The sequence below is a fragment of the Ambystoma mexicanum genome, chromosome 7p (assembly GCF_040938575.1).
Source record: "Ambystoma mexicanum isolate Mex_15411 chromosome 7p, UKY_AmexF1_1, whole genome shotgun sequence".
In the NCBI taxonomy this organism is placed as follows: domain Eukaryota; kingdom Metazoa; phylum Chordata; class Amphibia; order Caudata; family Ambystomatidae; genus Ambystoma; species Ambystoma mexicanum.
In genome coordinates this window covers 536,332,321-536,358,329 of record NC_090939.1, presented here as the reverse complement: position 1 = coordinate 536,358,329, position 26,009 = coordinate 536,332,321, and the positions used below count along the sequence as shown (strand labels likewise).

At 45.9% G+C, this 26,009-nt stretch overlaps 1 protein-coding gene across 3 annotated transcripts in view; it reads left to right on the top strand.

Moving 5' to 3' along the window:
- The window catches only part of ABHD13 (abhydrolase domain containing 13), a 128,994-nt gene that overhangs the window by 32,442 nt on the left and 70,543 nt on the right, over window positions 1–26,009 (top strand). The window contains exon 2 of one of the 3 annotated variants that reach the window (XM_069636570.1): window positions 3,230–3,321. The exons of the other annotated variants lie outside the window; for them this stretch is intronic. The gene's annotated coding sequence lies outside the window, so the exon portion shown is untranslated. The remainder of the gene's footprint in view (window positions 1–3,229; window positions 3,322–26,009) is intronic. 3 annotated transcript variants of the gene reach the window in all.

Sequence of the window (26,009 nt, the reverse complement as noted above, 5' to 3'; positions counted from 1 at the left end):
TGGAAGGTTTTACTAGAATTAGTTAAAACACTGTTATGTGATGGACCGAAAGGGCATGCCTTGAGGTTTGTAGGCTTGAAAGCCAGTTAACGTTTTGAATTATACTAGATACTAGGGATTTCTTTTTTTTAATTTCTTTTTTAAACGTATTTATTGGTAGAGGTTTACAGCACACACACACATTCAGGTAGGGCTTACATTACAGACTTACACATCACCTAATTTCTGTTGACAGTACAGTATGGCATAGATTCACAATACAGTTTACAGCGTAGTTTGGTTTTGATCTTCATTTATGTCTGATGCGGGTGATCCAGCAGCACATTTGGCTTGATTGCTAAGGTAAGTGCGAAATGCAGGCCATACATTTTTTGGGCGAGTATGTGTAGTTGGGAGGTTTATGTATTCCTCCTCACATGTGCATTCAACCACATTGTAAAGGTTGGAGGGGAGGGGAGGGGAGGGGCTCTTCAGCACCAAAGGATACATTTCTTTGCCACCATACAATTTTTATATTCACAAAAGTAGACCTTTTCTTGACGTTGGCATCACCCGGTAGTCCAAAGAGCACAGCGGCCGGGTCAGGACCTACAGTGGCACCCACTATTTCAGAGAGTGCCTGCAGCACCCCACTCCAGAAGTCGTGAAGCTTGCTGCATGCACAAAACGTGTGTGTGTGTGGTCGGCCTCCTCGGACTGGCACCTTGGGCAAGTGTTGGTTGAACTTGTCTGTGGGGGGTATAGTATAGTCTGTTCAGGAGTTTGTATTGCATGCAGCAGAACCTGAAGTTAAGGGAGACCTTGCATGTGTGAGAGCACAGTTTTTTCCAAATCAGTTCGCTCGCCCATTTGGCCTGTGCCTTAGGGGGTTGATCTGGGGTTTTTTGCTAGTAGAATTTTGTATAGTGAGGAAACCACACCTCGACCTCCATTGGAATTGGTTATGTAGTGTATTCCGGTGTATCGGGGTGGGTGCGGGGGGGGGTCATCATGGTAGCATGACCACATGGCATGGACGGAGGCTCGAAGTCTATAATATTGTAGCATTTCCAGTGCCGACTCTGAATGTCCGGGTCACACGTTTGGGGGTTAATGAATTTCCCTTCTGGGAAGAGGTAATTCAGTACAAAGTATCAGTGATTGCCAGTATTGAGTTAGCATTCTATCATGCGTGGGTTCGAGCCCAGGATCTCCCCAAATAGGAAGCCATTTATAATAGGGGCTCAGAGCTGATATTGGACGTAATAGCCGGCGTGGATGCAGTGGGGTCTAATGGTGAGTCGTCCTTATAGGTTCGATGCAAGATCAATGTCTTAAGATTGATTTTTGCCTTCTGCCTGCCTTTCCAGTTTGACATGAGGGGGCCCAGCAGAGTCTGTATACCAGTGTGTGGGGCATATTGGGCCTGTGCTGCTATCCAGTAAATGTTTAGTTTGGGGCGGTGAAACCCCCTTTCATAGATCATATACGTCCATTTTTTGCCAACTGCCCCAGCATGCCATTGTGCGCAAGTTTTGTGTGTTTCATCAAAATATTGTTTTCCAGGCCAGATGGGGGACGCTCGCAAAATTGTACAGGAGCTTCGGAACCAAGATCATTTTCACCAATGACAGTTTCCCAGCCAGCGGGAGGGAGCGCCATCTGGTTATTTTAGACTCACTATACCTTACTGCTGAGGTATAGTTATCGGTTAGTGTTGATTTTGATCTAGATGCATGGATCCCTAGATATTGGATTCTCCACGGTGACCATCGGAGGGGATATATTTGCATGTGGGTTGTCATGGTGAGCGGGAATATCTCAGATTTAGTTTTTCGTGAACCCGGAGAAGGTGCCTATGCGGATCACATCCCTCAGTATGGGATCCAAATTTGTGGGTGGGTTCCTATAACAGTAGTCATCTGCATATAGTGATATTATCCCGGGGTTACTTTTCAATCGCATTCCCTTTTGGGAGTGTTGTGCTCTAATGTAGTACCCAATTCGTTCGATGACCAATGCGAAAAGGATAGTGAGCACGGACAACTCTGGCGGGGGCACCTACTCGGTGTGAAGGATGCTGAGGTTTGAGAATTGGCTAGTACTCTCGCTGTGGGACATGTGTATAATTAATATATTTAATCATGTCGGCTCCCACGCCCATCTTTTCCAGGACTTCCCACATGTATTGCCATGAGACCACGTCGAAGGCCTTTTGGGCATCAAGTGCGACGGCCACGGCCTCTGCCTTTTGGTCTATTCTGGACAGTACGTTAAATAGTCTTCTAATATTAAGGGATGTCTAGCTTCAGGCACAAATCCACCCTGGTCTTCATGTATCAGATGGGTCATTAATTGTAGAAATCTATTGGCTATTTTGGAGTATATTTTTGTGTCAATATTCGTAAGTGATGTGGGGCCTATACGATCGGCATTCAGTGCCAGGTTTCAAGAGGACGGTTATGGTTGCTTCGCGTAGTGAAGCAGGAAGAATGGGCTCGCTGAGCGATTCGGTCCAGACCTCCAGCAGTTGTGGTGCGAGAAGCACTACATGTTCTTGATAAAATTCTGAGGTGAGGCCGTCTGGCCCGGGGGCCTTGCCTTTCGGGAGCTCAGTTATGACCCACACTATTTCATCTAATGTGATCGGGCTATCCAGGCTATCTCTAGTCAAGGGGCTAATAGAGGTCAAGGGATATGATTGAGCAGATCGTGTATGTCATGTGGTTGGTCTGATGTATACAAAACAAATTGCTATAGACCTTGGTGAACACCTCGTATTTGCTGGTCTGCCCACTGCAATGTGCCGTGTTTGTCAGTGATGCACTCTATCCGGGACCGATACACCCCCTAATTACCCCCCCCCCCCCCCACCAGAATAAGCCTGGCCAGTTTTCTACCAGGCCTTTCGCCTTCCCCATATTTCCTTGCTGCCTGTGGGCATGAGAAGTAGCGTATTTCTTGCAGGGCATGCGACTCGAAGATCTCCAATTCTGCTCATATCTGTGCTAGCTTAACAGGGGGTAGCTGCTGTAGCGGATTCCTGTTCCAGTCCCTTGAGTTTGGCTTCAGAGCTGTTGAGATCAATTATCGCTTTTTAATATGCCCGCCTCTCTTGATATGGACATGCCTCTTATGTACACCTTGAAGGCCCCCCATCGCACCCCCTGCTGCCATGTCTTGCCGAATGTTAGATTAAAAAAGTCTCCATCTCGGATCGGATTTCAGCCTTGAATACTATATCCTTTAGGGCCTCGGATTTAAAGTGCCAGGCAGTGCGGGTGAATGGGGACAATCCCAGCACCATGGACAGCACCACTGGGGCATGATCCAAGTGTGCGGGTGAGTATATCAACAGTTTCGGCTTTGCCTATTAGATCGCCTGATATCGTGCACTGATGAATGTGTATTGCCTTTCCTGGGCATGTAGAGTTCTCTATGTGTCTCGTAAGCCTAGTGATGCCATATGCAGTTGTAGCCTTTGAGATGCCTTCAACACCGCCCTTGGTGCAGATCCTGTTCTATCCATGCCAGTATCCAGTAACAGATTCGTATCTCCTCCCCATATGGCCTGCACCCCACATATCCCATAAGGATAGAGACCACTTCATCAAAGAACTCTGGGGTATCGACATTACGGCCATATGTATTCATCAATTGGTATTCTCTATTCGCAATCATGCACTGCATGATGGTGTATCTGCCTTCAGGGTCTGTAGCTCTTTTTCAGTGTGAATGTAATCGACTTGTGAATGAGAATCAGTACCCCCCCTTGCATGTGTCGAGAAGGTGGTGTAATATTGATTCAATCCCCAGGAGGGTGCCAGGCTGGCCGCTATTTTTGTAGCATGGGTTTCTTGCAAAGGAGTACCTTCACACCATGACTTTGGGCATACACGATGATTCTGCGCTTTTGTAAAATTGACAATCCCCCTCACATTAAATGACATTAATTTAGTTGCCATTGCAACAGTTCACGGTGGATCCCAGATTTTTGGCCCCTTTCCATAGGATATGTCTATTGTGTACTCGTGCTGCCCACCCCATAAGTGCAGTGCTACCTCCGCCATTTTTAATGTTGTTTTTCCCCAACCACAATACCCCCCTTCCTTACTGCCCCTTCCCAACAAGCAGTGTAGATTCACTCATACCCCCCGCCCCCCTTCTCCCCCGGTCCTGTTTCTGGTAAGCCTGGCCAATTTGGCCCACCCGCATAGGGATTTCAACAGGGAGCCACACACTTCAGAACCCTCAAAACAACCATTGCAGCCGTAGAGGGGTACGCTGCGGCCACACAACCAACAATTTAGGACCTGTGGTGCAACACCATACATTGTAACAGACGGTGGGCGGTTGATGGGATAATAGGATCCATTAACAAAACATTGCGGATGTGGTAGTTTGTCTCGCTCAAGCATTTTCTCATGTCATTGGCGCGGTTGTTCAGTGGAATTTGTGCCACGATTAAATTTTATCGCCTCATCCTGGACGGTAAAAAGGTAAAGTTTTCCTCTACGAGTGCAGTTGAGTTGTGCGGGGAATAGTATGGCATATTGTAAGTTTCGTTCCCTAAGCATTTTCTTCACCCCAAGGAACAGTGGAGCAATCGGGGGGGGGGGGGGGGGTGGCGGGGGATTCTGATGGTCTGGGAACCCAGCCTTCCTTCTTTTTTCTCCCGTGCGAAGTAAATGATCTCTGTCCCGGTAGCTTAGAATGTTTGCAGTTATGGGCCTAGGAAAGTCTCCGGGCTTGGGGCGCTGGGCCAGTGCTTGATGGGCTCGCTCAACTGCAAGGAAGGGGGACAAATCGGGGTTGCCCAGTGTTAGACAGAATCCTATGCAGTGCCCTTAGGGACCACCGCACAGAGGTAAGACTACAAGTGGTAATACAAGTTCACCTTTGGTACAAGCCTGTAATACACAGAAAGAGTGGTAGCAGTGACTGAGCAGCCAGACTTATCTCAAGAGCAAATGAGCAGTAGTAGAGATTACACAAAGGACTACAATTACTGTGACTCAAGGAAACGCTGACTCAAGGTTTCTGGTTAAAACATTTAAGTACGTATATTTTTAAACCATCTGTTCACAAAACTCACTTCTAGTAAAATAAAACCACACTTCAAATACACTAGACACAACCAATTCCCCTTGTGCAGAACAATTCAAGGTAAGTACCTTAGGATTTGACAGACCGTTGGTCTGAAACAAAGGACGTTACCGGGAATACATATGCGATCACTTTTTGACAGTAATGACAGTTCGGTCTTTAAGATACACGTACCCGCGGGAAGAAATATAACCATAGTCCAACACACTTAGCACATGAATTAACACGAGAGTTGGGGATAAAAATCATAGGCAATACTTTTGTCAGGGCAGAGAGAATCAGAGGGAACCTTCTAACGCGAAGATAAGTCAATAGGCATGCGCCAGTGTCAAGTGGAACAAGGTCCCTGTTGCCAAGGATCACACAGTTAGAACAGTTCACTATTCAAGGTTGACAGGAGTACTTAAATATTGTCTGAAGAGGAGGCAAAAGTTATAAGAGGGAAGGAAGAAAAAGACACGCTTTTGGTGAGGATGAAGGGTTCACCCCAATTCCTCAGTCGGACACAGTACCTTATTCGTTGAAGAACACTGGTGCCACGTCAGTTGTTCCTGGTAAATTCCTGCAGACTCACGGTTCCTGGAGCTTCAGTCGTGGAGACAAGGAGGAGGACGACGTCTGGCGGGATCTGCACTACCCAGGAATGAGGCCAGCAGCAGCGACGGTGAATAAAAGGTGCGCTCCTTTAAAACGGGAGAGGCTCTTCAGATGGCAAATCCGGACCTCTACAGCAGTGTGCAGCAATGTCGACCACAAAGAGGATCCTCTGGCTGTGGAAGATGAGCTGGTTGACCCCACCAGTCTCAAGGGAAGAATACTCCGGACTGGGGGGGGGGCAAGAGGGTGGGGGGAAGAGTCTTCTTCTTCTCTTCGGTTCATTGCAGTTCCAGTGGCGACTCTGACTTCCAGCCCAAGAGTCCTGCCATTTATACAAAAAAAATCCCCATTCACGCAGCCTGGCTGTCAGTCAGCAGGGGGGTTGTCTGGCCCGGACAACCACCTCGGCCAATTATTACAAAGTGTGACTTGGGTCTCCTGTGCAGGGGGTGACTACACCTCTCCCTCACATTCAGCCCACCTAGGCACCAAAGGAGGGCTTCTTCGTAGAAGCATGCCAAAAAGACGGCGAACAAAGAAGGCAAACCTGTTTTGCCATGCAACTTAAGACACAAGAAGGACTTTAACAAAAAAAAATGGCGACTAAACCCGACCAGAGCCGAAATAAAAAGTATTTGGGCAAGCGGGTTTAAGTTCGAGGCTACCACAATAGCCTGGAACGGTACCACAGTTATGTAGTATAATCACGGTACAAAAGTTAGGGTAGATACCGCTGCCACCAGCCAAGTCTAAATGTTAAAAGAGCAAAACAAAGCTCAGAGGCACAGTCAAAAAGGGGTAGGTATTAACCCTTTCCAGTACTCCATGTAAGATGGGGTGTACTGGGTCTGTAGTTTTAAAGTGACTAAAGTTAATGGCAACTTTACATGTTTCTGGGGGACCGTAGTCTGCCCCAGAAAAATGGAGTCACTGGGACTCACTAGGTGAGTGAAATTAGCCATAAATGAGAATGCATAAGCACTCCACAACCTCCCCCCGCCCCCCCGAGACTAAGAGACAGGAGGATTTAATCCACTCCTGGATGGATCTTATACCTCTATTCAGTTATAAACATCCTAGAGAGACCCTCAGCATTTTGGTGGTGACTTTCTGCGCTGTGCTCAATGGTAAAATCAAACCCTTGCAGGCAGATTGACCATCTTAGTAGTTTAGGGTTTTCCCCTTTCATTTGCATCAGCCATCTCAAGGGTTGTTGGTCAGTCTGAATAACAAAAGTAGATCCATACAAGTATGGTCTAAACTTCTTCAGTGACCACACAATAGCAAAACATTCATGTTCTATTGTTGCCCACCTTGTCTCAGGATCCTTTAACTTCCTCCCGATTAAACAAATGTGGTGATCCCTGCCTTTCTCATCCAGTTGACTAAGGACTGCACCTATACCTTGGAAGCATCCGTTTGTACAATGAAGTGTTGGTGTCAGGAGCTTTTCGGACTGGAGCTTGACAAAGGGCTTTCTCCAGGCCTTCAAAGGCTTGAGCGCACTCCTTATTCCATCTAACCTAACCTTTAGGGAATTTTGGAGAGGAGATCACATTCAAGGGAGAAGCTATGGTCCCCTCTATGAAGTTCCTGTAATACCTAATGAGACCTACAAAGGCTCTCACTTGGGTTTGAGTAGTAGGGGTTGCCCAGTTCTGTACAGCTTGTACTTTGCTAGGCAATGACCTTATCTCACCCCCTCCTACCTCATGTCCAAGGTTGACCACTTTACTCTGACCCATTTGACATTTGCCTGCTTTTATGGTCAAATGGGCCTGTTCAAGAGCCTCCAAAACATATCCTAGGTGATCAATATGTTCTTTCCATGTAGGGCTGTACACTGCAATGTCATCCAGGTATGCCATGCAGAAGTCCTTCATCCCATTCAGAACTTGATTGACCATCCTCTGAAATGTAGCAGGTGCATTCTTTAGTTCAAAAGGCATTACCTTAAATTGGTAGAGGCCTGCTGAGGTGGAGAATGCAGTTTTCTCCTTGGCATGCTCTGTCGGGGCTATTTGCCAATAGCCTGACGTTAGATCAAATGTGCTGAGTTACTTGGCTGCACCAAGTGTATCCATTGCTCATCTGTGCTAGGTAAAGGATGGGCATCAGTCTTTGTGACTGCATTTAGAGCTCCATAGTCCACGCAGAATCTCAACTCTTTGGCTCCTGCTTTAACTGGGCTAGACCATGGGCTAGTAGAGGGTTCTATAACCCCACGATCAAGCATCTTGTTGACCTCATTCCTTATATGGGTTCTTACATTGACATTCTGTACCCCCTGCTTTTCACAAGCAAACAGTCACCAGTGAGGATATCATGCTGGCCCCAAGGGGGTCAAGCCTGGTGAAAGTGAGAACCGGGAGGCAAACTGATTTAACAGTAATTTGCACTCATCCTGCTGGTCAGAAGGAAGACTGGAAGAGAGATTAACTCCTTCCACTTGCTCATCTAAAGGTAAGCCTCTGAGGTCAGGCAGAGGTTCACTCTCCTCCACATGATCCGAAGCTAGAAGCAAAGCTCCCATGTCAGGTCTAGAGACATGAGCCTTTAAACAGTTGGTGTGAAAGACTCTGGGAGCCTCCTTAGGATTGCATAAGTCCACCAGATAGTTCACCTCTCCAAATGTACCCACAACTTTGAAGGGTCCTATCCATTTGTCATGCAAGGCCCTCTGCCTTGTGGGCACCATAACAAGAACCAGCTGGTCTTGAGTAAACTCAACTATGTTAGCTTTCTGGTCATGCCAATGCTTGACCAGCCCTCAAGTTATCACGTGCCTCTGCCATCGTGTGTGACATTCTCCTCCGGAGACCCATCCCATAGTCAGTCATTCTGACTGGCTTGGGGGAAGGAGCACTCTCCAACCCCTCCTTAATCAGGGCCAATGAACCTCTGACTGGATGGCCATAGAGAAGGTGAAAGAGACTGTAACCTACTCCCTCCTGAGGGACTTCTCTATATGCAAAGAGAAGGCATGGCAGTAGAAGGTCCCACTTTCTTTTAAGGGGGTTCTTCTAAAGCACTGATCATGCTCTTCATAGTTCTGTTAAACCTCTCCACGAGTCTGTTTGTTTGTGGATGGTAGGCAGTAGAGAACTTGTAAGTTACTCCACAGGTTTTCCACATGGCTTGCATGTAGTGGGACATAACATTGTGTCCCCTGTCAGATATCACTTCCTTAGGAAAACCTACCCTGGTATAAATACCAAGTAGGGCCTTAGTCACAGCCTGAGCCGTAACAGTTCTCTTAGGCATTGCTTCAGGATACCTAATGGCATGGTCTACTACAACCAGGATAAACCTGTTACCTGAAGATGTGAGAGGGTCTAGAGGACCAACAATGTCAATCCCAACCCTCTCAAAAGGGACTCCCACCACTGGCAGAGGCACCAAGGGTGCCACATTCTTGACTCCACTCTTGGAAGAGGTTTGGCAAGTTGGACAGCTCCTACAGAATTTGTCTACTTCTGAACCCATCCTAGACCAGTGGAAGTAAAGGGAGCCTTTCCTTGGTCTTCTTAAAACTTGGTCTTCTTAAAACTTAAGTGACCAGCCAAAGGTATCTTGTGGGCTAACTGTAGGAACTGGAGTCTGTTCTCTAGAGGTACTACAAGTCTTTTGCAGTCCCCAGGGGTTGACCCAGTTGGTTCACTGTAGAAGAGGCCATCTTCCCAGCGCAACCTATACTTCCCAGGCTCTTCCCCATCGAGTTGAGAAGCTGTCTGTAGGCGAAGGCCCTCACGAGTAGGACACTCATCTGCTTAAGTCTGCCCTGTTGGGTCCACCTTCTGCTAGTAAAGACTGCAGCTCAGGATGGTCAACAAGGTCAAGATCTCCAACCAGAGTAGGATCTTCTAGATCAGATTCCTCAGAATCTAGTTGATCCAAACAGGGTTGAACCTCACACTCAGCTTCAGCTGGTGGAGGAGTCACAGGTGTGACTTTGGACAGTCCTGGCAATGTCCTTGTAGGCACAGGAGTGCTTGCTGGTTTCTTGCTGGCAGGCATAGGTTTCCACTGTGTCTCCTTTTTACTTGCAATTGCAGTATGTCCTGTGGACTTGGGGTGATAGTTTCTTCTATGAAATCCCCAGGAGAGCCTCTCAAGGTTCTCTCCCTAGCAGACCTTGTGAGCTCCTGCTTCCTTTTGCCGGGAGGTCTGGGGGTACTAGACACAACTCCAAGAGTTTTCAGGTCATTACCCAACAGCACTCTCCCAGGTAAGTCCATTTGCACACTAACAGGTATTCTGACAGTCCTGTCATTACACTGGATGAGAGCTGGTAACTGGGGAACCATTTGCACAGGGCCTCCAGCTAACTTGGTTAGGTGTTTGGTTGCCTTAGCAACATCCTCCACCTTGAAAAAACATTTATCAACCAGTTATGCTGGCTCCAGTGTCTCTGATAGCAGGTGTCTCCTGACCATTCACAAGAACACTATCTTTATAATACTCTTTAGTATTATCTGGGATTGAGTTATAGACATCTAAGTTCTGTTGTTCCCAAAGACCCAAGGACACTAAAGAAACACTAGCTGAGACTCTCATGGGCTCGTCAGCTAGTAACAACATTTCCACTGGCTATAGGTACTTCTTCTACCTGGGAGAAGGCCAAGGAGACAGTGTGGACCCCTGAAGGTTTACCCTTGCATCTGGGAACCCCTTTCACATGGTCAGTTGACCCACAAACAAAACATTTCCCAAATGCTTTATTGAATGGGGGTTTGTTCTGACCTCCATCTGGTTTGGCACCAGATGATACACTAGCCTGATTCGGTTTGCCTTGTGGCTTACCCTGTTTGTGTGGGGCCCTCTTTTGGATTGGAATTATTGGAATTCTCCTGTTATCTTTCTTTGGCTGCGTTCCCTCATCCTTCTGAGGTGCCCCAGAATCCTTGTGAGAAGCCCTGTTGGCAACCCACAAGTCTGCAGCCTTGGCTAACTTCTTATGATCTATCTCCTTTTAATCAGCCAAGTGCTGTCTGAGCTCAGGAGAGCAGGCATCATAAATAGACTCCAACATAACAAGATTCTTTCACCTTGTAACCCTTAATCCAACCATCTAAGTTTTTTAACCATTCACACACCCAGGTAGCCGAAGGGGTACCATCATGCGTTTTGAGGGTCCTAAACCTCTTAAGGTACTGGGAAGGGGTATTCCCAAATCTAGCTATTAATGCTAGCTTCCACACTCGTAATCCTGCTTATCCTCCTCCCCCCCCCCCCCCAACTCCATAACAGCATCACTTGCAACAGGAGGAAGCCTAGAGAAAAGCCAAGGAATCAACTGATTCCCTGAATCCCATGATTATACTCTAACATTGCTAACCAATCCAAAACATCAAGTTTAGTCTCATACATACCAATCATTTCCTTTGGCATACGGGGTCTCTTAGGGCTGGAAGACCTAGTAGAGTCTGGCAGAGAAGCATTTTCCAAAGACAATTTCTTCATCTCTAAAGCATGAGCCATCTCCATTTCCCTGAGCCTTAACTCTTGATGTTTCATGGCAGTTTGTGCCTCAATAGGTTTCACTTTGAATTCAAGTCTCATTTTCTCAAGGGCAATACGGTCAGGAGGGAGTGTAGGACCTGTGGGGGTTCCTGTGGTCAGAGGTTGTGGTTTCTGAGCAGGTAAGGGAGTGGTAGGATCTCCTAACAAAGATTCATCTACTTCTTCTAAACCAACACTCTCGGAATCAGAAAAATCATTATCCACGTTTGCTGGAGTGGTAGGCCCTTCTGACCCACCCTCCAGACTTTGTTTTCCCAATAAGTTGGCAACCAGTTCAGATTTATTTCCTTTACCAGAGAGTCTGTTCTCTACACATGGTTCTCAAAACCTCAGCAGTGTAGATTCTCCTCACTATAGTTTTCCATATTTTAACTGATTTTTCAGTTATTGGACTATACTGGTGTTTAGCCATGTGGTTAGTTGACCCAAGGTAATAACCGCACTCGAAGTGTATACTTAAAAATCCCACCACTGTACACCAGTGTTAGGCAGAATCCTATGCAGTGCCCTTAGGGACCACTGCACGGAGTTAAGACTACAAGTAGTAATACAAGTTCACCTTGGTACAAGCCTGTACTACACAGGCATTTTAACCCAAACCTTTTAGCCAGATTTCCCTACATATCATATAAGCAGGCCTCAAAATGTGCACTTAGCACTGTTCATTGGCTAGTGATAATTTACTCCTGGTGAATAGGAAATGGTGTACTGCCTGTATAATTATAGCACAGGGTGCAAGTCAATTTATATTCCTGGCTAGTAGCCTGTAACCTGACATTTTTGCCCCCAATGCAAGTATATTTTGGTAAGGAAAGTTTGGAAAAGGGTGCAATTGACAGGAGACCCCCTGAAGGCACATATAAGCCCCCCCCCCTCCCCATGCTGACATCAGACTACCTTACCCGGAAGCAGACATCACAGTGCTTATTAGGATCACTCTGTCACTACCCTAGGTCTAGACCAGGTATCCTAATGGACATGTTATAATCAGACATCTGTGTTAACCCCTGAGATTAATATTATACAGAGATCCTTAGTAACAGCTAATTGCTGTGCAGGTATGGACCCCCCATGACCATTGGGGGTAAATGTCATAATCCCTTCCACTGCAGATCATATCTCGGCCACAACATATTTAATCTGTGTGGCGGTACTGCACTGACGTGGTGTAGATTTCAAGGCATAGTTTTGGGGGTGTAGAATGTAACATTGCCATTGTAAGGGTCTCCTAATTACGCTCATGCCAGAATAAAAAAACACCCCTCTAGAGAAATAAGGTCAAAAGTCTATCTTGTAAGGATAACAAGTTTAATCTTACAAAAATGAGGGTAGCAAAGAACTCTTCTGCCTGAATGGTCTGCTCCTTCCCTGCCAAAGTGGTCCCAGGCAGGGGTTTATATAGTCCTGTCTAGCTCTAGTGGCGTCCCTGGATACTGGCCATGGCTTCATTCCAATCTGTCCTCCTTCCATAAATTATGCTCCAAAACCTTCTTTTCTTTGTCCGCAGTTTTGTCAGAGCGTGCTGTTCAAAACTTTGCTAGCTTATGCAAGAATAAACTGTAGCTCATGCTTTCCTTCATTTTGCTACCTATGACCATTTTATGTATAAAAACATTTTCCAATCATTCTCTTCATATTCCACTCATTTTATTAATGTTATCTGGGCCCTGTAGGTTCCCCCCCACACTTAATACTTATGTGTCCCATTTCTGCATTTTGTCGCACTGAGCATTCAAATCCCTTTTCTTAGCCTGCATGAACTCTTCACGGACTGACAGCTGGTGAGTCAGTTTGTGTGCTCTGCCAGTGCTAGGTCTTGGTGGCGATCACTGTGGCAGCCTATAGTCCATTTTTACCTCCGGCTGTTCCTGGGAGTTAGGGGGTGTTTTTGACTCGTACAGCACTAAGATTTTACAATGCATGGGATCTGACATGACAAATTCGCCATCTAATAGTTAATTGTGGTTTATATTTAACCAATAACTGCCTTCTTCAGTGCCTCCCCATGTCCTTCCGTGCCTGCCCATGTCTGTGTATGTGATTATATCTGCATGAGAGCCTTCCCAGTGCGAATCCTCCCCCAATCCATTATAGCGCCTAAGAGGTCTTGCCTAAGCGCTTGGGGTGCGGCAGGGCCCTGGTTCCTTCCCAACATTCCCCCCTTTTGTTACTTCTACAGTAACAAACCCATCTCCACCCGACATCTCTACAAACCCAGAAACATTAGTCTGAGTTTTGCTGTTTATTGTACGGCAAAGTGTTAGATCCCCCAATTGATACCATCATCTTTGCACTATTGGGAACTATATTTACACAACATCAGAGACCCAATTGGCACGTGCATAAGAAGACCAAGAATAATATGATAATAGACACCAGTATTTTTACTGCTGCCCCAGCCATGACGGGCCCCAATTAAAGGAAAGCGATGGCCAACCAGTGTTCTGAACTCCTCCTAGTTCCTTCATTTGAACACCTAGATTGTGCACCGCCTCGATGACGTGGGATAGACCCATTCTCCGTATCCTCCCGGGGTCCACAAGTGCAGCAGCTGCTTCCCAACTTTTTACACTCCTTCTATGGCTGTTAACAGATCCAGCATGTAGCGGTTTTGCATAGTCGTGAGTCTCAATGCACGGGGCTCTACTTTAATGGTGTTGAACCCATTCTCTGTCATTGGCCAGCTGGACTAGCTCCCATCAGATGATCTGCACCCACTTAGCGTTAGCAGCTGAATGTACCCCAGGAACCAAAAGAGATGAAAAGAACGTCTCTGCTGAGCTAAAAAGTCGATACTTGTCTGGTATTCCTCTGAGCAGTGCAGAAGTCTTTTGAGACATAGTTTTCTTTCTTCTCAGTTGTTGAAATTGTTTGTCTTTTCTTGCAGCATATACAATTCTTGTGTGATCTGCAAGTTTCTTTCTGCTTCTTTAGGTGCTGGAGTTGCTGTTGGCTCCTTGACAGGCATTTATTTTCCCTTCAGGTGTCTTCCGGGATTACTAGTAGTGCTGAGTGCAGGATGGCCAGTGAACATTTGGCCCTCGAGGATGGTGGGAGGTGCCAGTAGGCTTTTTGGCCACAAGCCCAGTAGTAATCCATCCCGCTACGGTACCTTTCATCACAACGGGGATCACAAGAGTGTGTTTGTGCCAACAGGAACTGTCCTTTATTGCTAAAGCATACATAGCCTCTACTTGAGCTATTGTTTCTTTGCTGTACTCGATCAGTCCATCTTCCGAGTCTGTCACTGTGGTGCCTTGCCATTTGTTGTTGACATTTGTGTCACCACCCAAGGAAAAGGATGGTGCTTGTAGACACTTGCTGTATTTTGTACTGCCATTACATTGCGCTGGGTCTAGATCAATGCTCCTCAACGACACGCTGTGTGCCTGGAATGTGTCCTCGTGCAAGATGTACCAGGCATTGTGCCTCTGTAATTGGGACTGGATGTGGAACTAAAACTTTAGGAGCCTCTGATGCGTGCGGAATGAGTACACATGTAACTGCTTTAATTTATCACATTTCTTCCTGCAGTATGCATTTCGGAGTATATCGGGAATGGCGTCAATGCCCAACCCCTTATATAAATCCTACGTCATTCATACTTCCCATTTTAGTCATCTAAGGAAACCTGTAGGGGTGGCCGGCAAAAAGTGAGACATTGTTTGATTCTTTTTTTATTATAGACATATTCATACTAGCATTATATAACTGTCCACCCCCCCCCTTTATATGGCCAACCATATAACAGAGATGCCTTCATACAACCACCTTCATACAACCACGACCAGTGTCGCACAACGATATAATATCAAAAAAGCAAAATGCATAATTCTTAGAACCAATTACATTCTTTTTAACATTATCAGAGTTAGAGAGCGCGAGAGAGACTGACTCTTTTCTCACCAGGGCCGACCAGCTTCTGGAGCTTCAGAAAAATGGAAAAAAACATTAAAAAATAGAAGAACTTTACAAAAATCGGGTTGCACTGCACACCACCCTGGCATGGATCCTTTACTAAATGTCTTCTTCAATTATGTCCTTACTCTGTCAATTGAACTTTGCCTCATCTCGGGTGTTCTTCGGACATCTGAGAGATGCACACAATATCGTAACTCCTTCACGCGAAAAGCGAGAGGCTTACAGAACACCAACTCATATGGACCGCTGGGATAGTTCCATCGACCCACAACGTTTTACGTAGATCAGCTCCCCAGGTAATAATGGTCCAGTTGTGGCAGATATGTTTGCAGTTGCTGTCCCTTCTGGTGTGTCCTTTCCTTCTCTCCTGGGTGGCGCAATTTGTCTGTAGATATATTTGATAGCATGTGTTAGTGCTGTTAAATATTACCGAAATTACTCTCCTAGTACTGTTGCTGCTTGATGTGCATCTGACACTTTCCTCAAAGGGGATATGGGAGTTTGCATGCGCCTGCCTGTGACGTGGTGTCAAATGGTGGTCCTTACTAGGCTGTGTGCGTAAACTGAAGAGTGCCAAAGGCAAACATTGTGCCCAGTTTTTCTTTAACATGAAACACATTTTTTACCGTTTACTCTTCAAAAGCCCATTGATCCCCTCCACAACGCAGTTAGCCTGAGGGTGGTAAATTGAGCATGTTCCATGTTTTATGCCCAATAGCACTGCACCATGCTGAAATGGAGCATTAAAGAAATGTGCGCCATTATCTGATCTCAATACTTCCCACACGCCCCATCGTGGAAACGCCTCTGTGACCAGGAACCATACTGCACACTTTGCAACTGGGTATTCACATGGTCCTGCCTCCTCCCACCTTGAAGGGGCAAACCACCACAATTAGGTACCTATATCCATTGCAGCTTTCCACCATATGCATTTCGTGTAATGGCCCCATAGGGTGAGGTAATGTACCTCTTAATGTCATCCATGTGCTGAAACTTTAGTATGTCAGACAATGTATTGCTTTTTCCGAAATGCTCTCCTGGCGTTTGGGTACAAACCAGTCCTCCTGAATATCTGCCACAATATGTTTGGAGCTTTGGGAGAGGAAATGTAGTTGCTCAAATGCCACAGCGAGTACTTTGTGGGGCATCACTACCTTCCTAGAACTCTCCTGCTTCCACAATAAATCAGTGGGAGACTGTTTGCATCTCCTCCTCAACTATAGCTCCTTTTCCTCCTCGGGAGCTTTCCCTTGCAACTTTATAATCTGTGATATGGGCAATGCTGTGTATGGATCTGTAGTCTTGCTTTCTACAGGGGTGGCCACTATACACCGTTAACTTTGTATCTGGGAGATAGGCTGCCAACTTGGCCACCTGGTCTGCAGCCGCGTTGCCCTTGGAGATTTCATCTGTGGCATTACTATGGGCAGCACATTTGACTGCCACGGTGAAGGGCCATGATGAGGCTTCTATCGGTTCTTCAACAGCCTTGCATGCTGCACTGGAGAGCCATCTGCCCTCCGAAACCCTCCCCTCTTCCACCATGACAGACCTGCATGCACTGTTGTCGTGGCATATGCCGAGTCTGAGTAGATGTTTGACACACTGCCCTTAAGAGGCTCTCATTGCCTCAATGAAAGTGACAGTGTGATGCTGGAAACGCATTGGAGGGACAGGGCCACCATGTCCTTGTCCTGTACTCCTTTATCCTGTGTGTTCTGTGTTATTTTCTGCACACGAGTCCATGTGGGACTCATGGCAGTGCAGCTCTTCCTCTTTTTGGTTGTGGTGAACAGACCTTTGGGATACCCTTATGTCGCTCATGAGTGGGGGATACAACCCTGTACCCCGAGTGTATGTTTTTTGGCACCTTTGTGTGGCCCAAAGAGCAGGGTATGGGCTGGTGGCAGCTTCATACTGAATTTGACAGGTGCTCTGAGTATCTTCCAATTTGGGATACCCAGGCCCTGCTATATGAATCGGTGGATTCCTGATGGGAGACGAGATGTCCCCTGTGGCCTCTTGGTTTCCGTTCCCTCCCAAAGTCCTGGAACGCCCTGACTGTCCCTTCCACTGACTGGCTGTCGGGTGGAAATTCCATATAAGGTATTGTGGAGGAAATCCAGACCAGATTGGCTGGAGCCTTCCCAATGACTGTATGTTGTGGGTACACCATTGGGTGGGACCTGGGTGAATGTAGTGTGTGAACAATATACATTTCATGTTATAGGTTTTTGGTATGTGACACAAAGAATGAGGCAGCCCTGCCCGAACTGACATGAATGCAGTGTGGTGACTGGGTACTTGCCCCAATCCACCTTCCTTGTTATGGGTGTCTGGTTGGAAGTGAATGCACTGTGAGCCTGACTGGCTGGCTGCCTGCATGAATGCCCTTCTGAAAGATTGACTGCCTGAGCCTGGCTCAGCAGTGTGAATGAGAGACAGAACAGTATATCTGAGGACCTCTCACTTAATGGAATTGTTCGGAAGCTGAGGTTGAAACTTGATGTTTACCTTGAAGCTGTTAGGTTTTGCTGCTGCTTTCCTTAGACACAATCCGAAAGCTGTCGTGTCTCTGAGAACTGATCTAAGAGAGGACCTGGCTAGGAGACCTTTTCCTGACCTACGAAGGACTAGCTTATCTTCTGCAAGGCTCCCTGGAAGTCGGTCTTCGAAACAGCTGTCAACCGGAGACCGGGGTCTGCTGAGAAACATTGAAGTAATCACCAGGACGTCGAGGCTGTCGACTACCATAACCTCGACCGAGGTTCGGTGGACTGCTGCAACCTCGTCGACCGGAGCCGCAACGCGCCATTGCTTAGGACACTTTTCAATCAAGTACTCCCTTGCCATCACTGTCGACTGCTTTGTCCCGCCAAGGAAAGGCAAGGTTGTCCACGAACCAAGGAGAGTCCTCCAGTGGGTTTCCCGCTACCCGAAGTCACTGATAAAGATCCCAAAGTCTGCCGTGGTTGAGTGCAAATCATAGAGGCTGACAACCCAACGCCCTTGCTGGGTCTATGTTCTTAATTGGCTCTTACTTAGCGACAATAAACTCTTGCCATCGAGGTGCACCGCACTCCTCGTCTTCGCAGGACTTCTACGACTAATCGTCGACGAGCACTGCCAAGACCAAAGCTGCCCCCTCAACGACATTGTTCACCTTTTTTTTTCCTTTTTTTAGGAATCTCAACGACCCGTGGCACCTGCCTTTTTAAAGGGAGTCCGCTCAAGAGCAATCCATGGACAAACTCTGCTAAACCAGGTGTATTGGTGTAATCGAACATTTTTAGAAAGAAACAAGACTATATTAAACAATATATGGACTGGTCTTTTGGATACACTTTATTTACAGGTTGCCCGTGTTGGGGGGGGGGGAATTGTTTAACTCAACTCGTCTTCCTTCCATCTCTATTGTCGATTTCAATTTACTATTTGATTGGTATGCCGTTGAGACTGTCAACAGTTAGTTCATTTTAAAGGAGTCAAGAGTTAACTGTGGTACCACATATACATTGAACATATTAGTATTGCCAAAGCACAAAGTGTTATTGATTGTGTATATATTCTGAACCTTATTTATATAAAGAACTGTTTTATCACATAACATAGTGTGTGGACATTACTTTTGTGGGGGCTTGGGGACTACACTGTGTTTAAGAATTGGCCTGCATCACCCCCTGAGAGCCTAAGCCTTGATTGTTCGACCTTTGTTACTATAAAGAGAATCTTGGCTGGTGTGCTCTGTACTTCTACTCTGCCAAATAGAGGGCAGAAGTACAGATAACCCGCCCCCCTCCAGTCTTTACAACAAGTTTGCTGCATGAGCTGAATAGTGCAAAGGTCATCTTTTCATGATCAGAAGTTCATTTTCCCCCACACCACTGCCGCCCCTGTATGGCTTAGTCCTGTCTTCTGGTCAATTGTTGATGACCCATCAACATATAGCGTCTCCTTCTGTCAATGCACTGTCTCTAGCTTTAGATTTTCTCTCCTCTTCACCCTCGTATGTAGCACAGTCATACGTTTTCAGGTAATTATCCGTGGATGCCTCTGTCAAAAATGTGGCAGAATTTACTGTCCTACAACTATGAACGTGAGGTTTGGATATTCTTATCTCATATGCAGAGGATCTCTAATTCGTCGAGGTCGATTTAGACCTTTCCAAAACGGTGAATAGTGAATGTTCCACAAACAAGGTAACTTAGCACGCCATGACAATCGTGGAACTTTTCTCTATCGCAAATGTAGCCGCTGCGAGTGCTTGTTCGCATGAGAACTGTCCCTGAATGACTGAGTCGAGCGTCACCCAATAATAAGCCAATGACGTGTAGCCATTGTACTCTTTTGGGGTCAATATTGTTGTCCTGAGCCGTCAGAGTGGGAAAATAAATAAAACTCCTGTGTATAATCCGGAGTTGCTAAAACGGGGGCCGTCTAAATAGCTTCTTTCAAGTCCTCAAATTGTCTATTAATTGCTTTAGTGCATCCCAATTTACAATTTTTTTTTTTTTTTTTTTTTTTAACACTTCTGTCCTTCTCTGAGACTTTGTTACAGCGGCCTTGTGTAGGATGCACATTCTAGGATCCATGCCCTACAATAATTACATAAGCCCAAAAACTGTTGCATTTCCTTTACCATACTGGGCCTATTTTTTTTCCATTTGCAAAAATAAGTTGTCCCAAGTATAGTACCTCCTGTTGGCCGTATTGTAGCGTATTCTTTATCTGCTTTGTACCCTTTGTTATCCAGCAATTGCAATAATGCAATAGAATACCCCCGTACTGATGTTCATTTTCACTACATACCAGCAGATCATACACATACCGGATGATTGTGCTAGGCTCCTGAATATTTCCCAATTTGGCATGCAGTACTCTATTGAAAATACTTGCACTTTCAAAGTACCCTTGAGGCAATCTCGTGTGCTCAACGCGCAGTTGACCATGCGTAAACGCAGTGAGATGCCATGAATCGGGTTGAAATGGTATTGAGATGGAACGCAATCTTCAGATCCACCACTGTGAAGTACGTTGCTGTCTTGGGAATGCTACATAGGATTGTCACCGGATTTCGAACTACCCGAAACTCCTTCTGCACCTCGACAATAAGAGGACATAGATCCTGGATCATTCCCCAAATTCCGCCTGATACTTTCTTTTCTGGGTGGATGGCACAATGGTCCCTTGTTCTAATAGAGCCCGAATAGTGCCTTTTATCCCTTCCTCTGCTTCACTTGACAACTGGTACTGCCGCACCCTTTAGTACTGCTCCTGACTTCAAAGTAATCTGTACTGGGTTCACATCTCCCAGTAACCCAACATCATGTGGATTAACAATCCATAATTGTGCTGGCACATATCGCATGTCCTTCTCAAAAAACAGACGGGGTCACCACTGCCATCAGTGGGCAATGTACCTTCCTATACTGCAACATGATACACATCGGAAGCAGATTTCCAAAATAATCTCCCTATTTTGCTCACTATCCTCCAATAACTTTCCTTCAATTGTACTGCCTGGTCTACACACAATACTGTGCGCCATTCGCACCCGTCCTGGCCTGTTGCAATCAGGACTACTTTTTTGTCTGACACTACTAGTCCTTGCAAATCTAATGACTATATTGTCCCTGCCACCATCTCGGGTGGCGTACAGCACCGTAGGGGGCCGTCTGTACTCCTGCTCTGTATTTCAGAGTCGAGGCACAGAGCATCCCAGCCAAGATTCTTGATAGGGTAGCTATGTACGAGCAAGCAAGGCTTAAACTCTCAGGCGGTGATGTGGGCTGGTTCTTAAGTACAGTGTAGTCTCCAAGCACCCACAAAGGAATGTCCACACACTGTTAGTGAACACAGTCTTTATATAAATAAGGCTTTGATTATGCACACATACAATAACACACTTTGTGCTCTGACAATTCTTAAATGGTAAATATATACAGTCTCAATGTGGTACCACAGTTACGCTTGATTCCAATAAAACGCATCAACTGTACTCGGTTCAAATGTCATGCAAATTAGTTAATAAAGTGAACCAACAATAGACCTAGGAGGAAAGCAGGTTGGTTAAAACAATCAGCAGAATACTGGGCCCCTACCACTCTGCGCAGTTCTGTATGGGGATCCCCCTACCTGGGCAACCTGTAAATAAAAATACTACAAGCCCAGGCCATATATTGTGTCTGAGTCTTACTTCCTTCTATAACAGCTCTACACCCCAGTGTACAACAACACCAACACAGAGACGTAGAGCCATTTAACGACGTGATGACCAGGCTCCTAAGAACAAAAGATCAAACACATCCACTTGTTAACCCTTCCTGTACTCCCCAGGTCATATCAACTTAGTACTTTTAGCAAATAGGTACTAAGTCACCACAAAATAACCATCACTACAAAAAAATTTCACAATTGTATTTCATATAAATCACAAATCCTCATATAACAATCTAAAAAAATGTAAAATTGCAAAAATTGTGTAAACCTTTTAGCAACATTTTTCATAAAATTCAATGACAATACCATTAAAAAAAAAAAAAAAAAAACCTCTGTTGTGCTCAACCCTGTAACATCCTGCCTATACAAAACTAAATAATGTACAGTACTTTGAAGGACATCACTATGCCTAAAGAAACACAATGGTCAGTAGCTCATGGGTTCCCTTTTATAAAGGATACCTCATGTAAAACATGCCATCTGCTAAGTACATTCCTACCCCATTCGGTGCACCTCAGTGTACCTGGAATAGCAGAGTTCGACGTTGGGCCGTCGACGGATCCTTCTTGAGCGCCTCCCTTTAAGGCAGAAGCCACGGATTGTAGATATCCCACAAGGAAAAAGGGTGCACACTGCCATTGTGGCAGCAGCTTCGGTGCTTGCAGTGCTCATTGACGATCGGTCGAAAAACGTGCACCTAGACGAGTGTTCATTGCCGCAAGGAGTCAATGAAGAACTTTGGCCCAGCAAGGGCGTTGAGTTATCAGCGTCTCTGCCGTCTTTGGATGGCGGGAAACCCACCGGTGGATTCTCTTCAGTCGTCGTGGCATTGACTGCCTCCAGCAGGTCGAAAGCGGCCGACTAGGATGAGCAAGGAAGGCTTGTTTCAATGTTCTTAGGCAAAGGAGCACTGCAGCTCCGGTCGGCGACGGTGGTCGTCGACGGTGATGGACTTCAATGTCTGGGCACTTCTCTTCGTGATTCCGCGGCGGTCCCTGTCTCTGGTCGGCAGCCTTTCGAGGGCCTGACATCCAGGGAGCTTTGGCAAAGATCAGCTGGTGCACGATGGTCCCTCGTAGCTTGGGAAGACAGTCTCCTAGCCAGGTCCTCTCTTGGATCAGTTCTTGAAGGCACTGCAGCTTTCGGATTGGGTCAAAGGGAACGGCGGTTCCACCGTCTTCTTCTGGCTCGGCTTCGAGAGTAAGCATCAAGTATCAACTTGAGCTTCTGAACAATTTCTAGCAGTGAGAGGCCCCCATATATACAGTGGATCTCCCATTCACTCTGCTGCGTCACACTCAGGCAACCAATCATTCCGAAGGACAGTCAGGCAGCCAATCAGGCTCATAGTGCATTCAGGCCATTCTTCTCCATCCAGACACTCGCAACACGGAATGTGGATTCGGACAAGCACTCTGCCATTCAGCACTCCACACTGCATTCATACCAGTTCCGGCAGGGCTGTCTCAGTCATTGTGTCACACACCAGATACTAATCACCCATAACACGGAATGCATATTCGTCACACACTCATTCAGCCAGGTACCACCCCACGGGCGTACCCACAACATACAGTCATTGGGAAGGCTCCAGCCGGTCTGGCCTGGACTTCCCCACCACACCATATATGGAACTTCCACCCAACAGCCAGTCAGGGGGAAGGGACAGTATCAGGGCTTCCCGGGACTTCGGGGAAATACAAGGTGACAGGCAATAGGGGCCATCTAGTCTCCTTTCAGGAAACTACTGATTCCAATGGCAGGGCCTAGGTATCCCAAAATGGAAGATACTCGGAGCACCTGCCAAATTCAGCATGGAGCTGCCACTAGCCCATAACCTGCTCTGTGGGTCAACACAGGTGCCCAAAAACATACATTAGGAGTGCAGGGTCAAATTGAATCTAGATGTGTTCTTATGTGTGCATTTGAATTGCTGACACGCAGGCCCCATTGCCAAAATTTAACTTAGGTGTGCTTCGATCTATCTGCCAGTAGCCACATTACAATATTCCTATAATATTCCTATCTTGTACACTGGTACAATGCATCTCCCACTACTTTACACTGCTCTGCTTAGATCCTTATTATATATTATGAGCTTACAATTCTACCTTGCTTCCAAATTCGCTTCCACTCATGCCAATGCCTAATCCCTACAAACCAACTGACATGATCACCACACCCTGCACTGTTCTACAAAGGAACCTTAAATTACGTGCCAGACTCCCAAGGCTCTATGACCCTTTAACCAAATCACGGCCTAGCGATGATGGGGCTAACCCGGGCCACACCAGCCACTCTCAACATCCTCTTCAACTCAACGGCAGACTCTTCAGAGAGCCTATCCTCGCCCAGAAAGGCGCCCTTAAAATTCAGTTATCACCCGTGAAACCAGTACAACTTGGAATTAAGGGTGCACTTATAAATGCCAGCTCTATGCCAGCCCATGCAACAGAATTAGCCGACATACTGTACAATGAAGATTTAGACTTCTTAGCCATCACTGAATCATGGCTTCACCCAGCAGCTGGTCCTGCAATTATGTTAGCCCTACCAGACGACTATACCCTACTAAGACTTGACCGAACTATATCTCAAGGTGGAGGTCTTGCTATAACAGCAAAAACCAAGCTTACTCTGAAAATCTCTCCACCCCTCAACTTAGGATCTTGTGAATCCTTAACCGCAAAGTTAACGCCATCTAACACACAGTCTATATCTATCCACCTCATTTACTGGCCTCCAGGCCCTCTAGGATCCTTTGAGGAAGACCTCACTAACATCATCTCAAATGATCTTAAGAACGCGTCCCAAAGCATCATACTTGGTCTTGATTACCTTGCAGATGTCAATGCCACACTAATTAACAACACCTTAGAGGAATTAGGATTTACACAGAAGATTACAGCTCCCACTCACATTAAAGGCAGAATTCTTGACTGGCTAGCTGTGCATAGCTGCCCAATCCTGGTCTCATCTATACTGCCACAGCCATGGACTGAACACTACTTGATCATGTTTTCATTAGAGGCATTACCTGCACAAGCTGATAGCATAGCTCCAGCTGTCCAGACCAAAACAAAAGAAATATTACTTCTGAAAATCTCATCCCCTTGATCCTACTGACTTTGAACGCCATTCCGGACCATACAGACCCCTCCGCTATGGTAGATTTGTATAACAAAGTAATGCTTTCTTCCCTTGATAACTTTGCACCCCTGAGGTTGAGAAAGAGCAACCCCTATAAACATGTCAACACTTGGTTCTTCCCCCATCTTAAAGCCCTCAGACAGGAGAAACGACGCTGTTAAAAAAATCTGGAGATCACACCCCTCAGAACAACAAGAAAAAAGAAATCTTAACTAAACGACGTCTAATGTCTGTAGATGTCTGTCGGTTTTGTACTGTAAAAAATGTTTCTGAGACCCTGCAACATCTCATAACCTAGTGCCCCAGTCTGATTTCTCAGAGACACACACTTTGGCAATTATTGTCGACTTTTTTCAAACCTTAGTGAAAAAACATGTTGGACAATTATTCTCAGCTGTCACAAGCCAATGATACAGTATGCTAGGATAAATTTCCTAATGAGTTTGAACTTCACACCAGAACCTGATAATAGTATTACTCACAAGAGGGGCAAATATTGAGAGGAGGGCCAATTATAGCCAACCGTGTATTACTGTCTGTAAATGCGTGTGAAGAAAATCGAAGGAAATCATTACTATCAATAAGTTGTGAATTGGGAATACATATTGGGGAAATGAACTATATATATGTATATATATATGTATAGTTGCGTAATTAATGAACTGAAAATATGTAGATACTAATTCAATTTCCTTTTTCCATTTAGAAATTGTTTAAAAAGTGTATGATTGATTGTTATGCTGTTAATGTTCTTAGAATGAATTTATTCTTTGTCCTCAAACTCCTGAATCTCGCTTGCCAAATCTAATACCAAAGAGCTCTTTACTATTCTGAAAGAGGTAGAATCCCCTGTACAAATGCCTGACTCCTGCCTCAAGGATAACAATTGGTGCACGAGCATACAAAATGCCCTAGCCAATAAAATTACTTCCCTGCAATCTAAGATAAACCACAAAAGAGACTCCCTTCTCTCTATTACTAAAGTGAGTATCACCAGCTCTACAATGGGACAATCCACTCAGCCGCCCCCCCCCGCTCCCATTCCTCAGTTCAACTTCCGTAAAGTTTCCACCAAAGAGGTTGAAAAGGTCATTCTCACTCTCAAACCCTCAAATTGCCATGGGGGTTTATGTCCTGCACAATTGATAAAGGATGCGGCTCGTGAACTTGAACACTTAACCATTTATCACTAAACTAATAACTGCTTCCTTCACTTCAAGTTCCATACCCAATAACCTGAAACAAGCTTGGGTCCTCCTCCTCCTCCTCCCCCCCCCCCCCCCCCCCCCCCTCCTCCAAAAACCTAATCTAGATCCCTCGACTCCCACTAACTACCGCCCTATTACCACAGTACCATTCTTAAAATCCTTGACAAAATAGCGTACCAACAAATCCAACATTACCTTGAACACTTCCACCTCCTAGGAGTCCGACAGTCTGGCTTCAGGACACAGCACGGAACCGAAACTGCACTCTTAGACCTCAAGGCACAGATAGATGAGCTGAGAGAC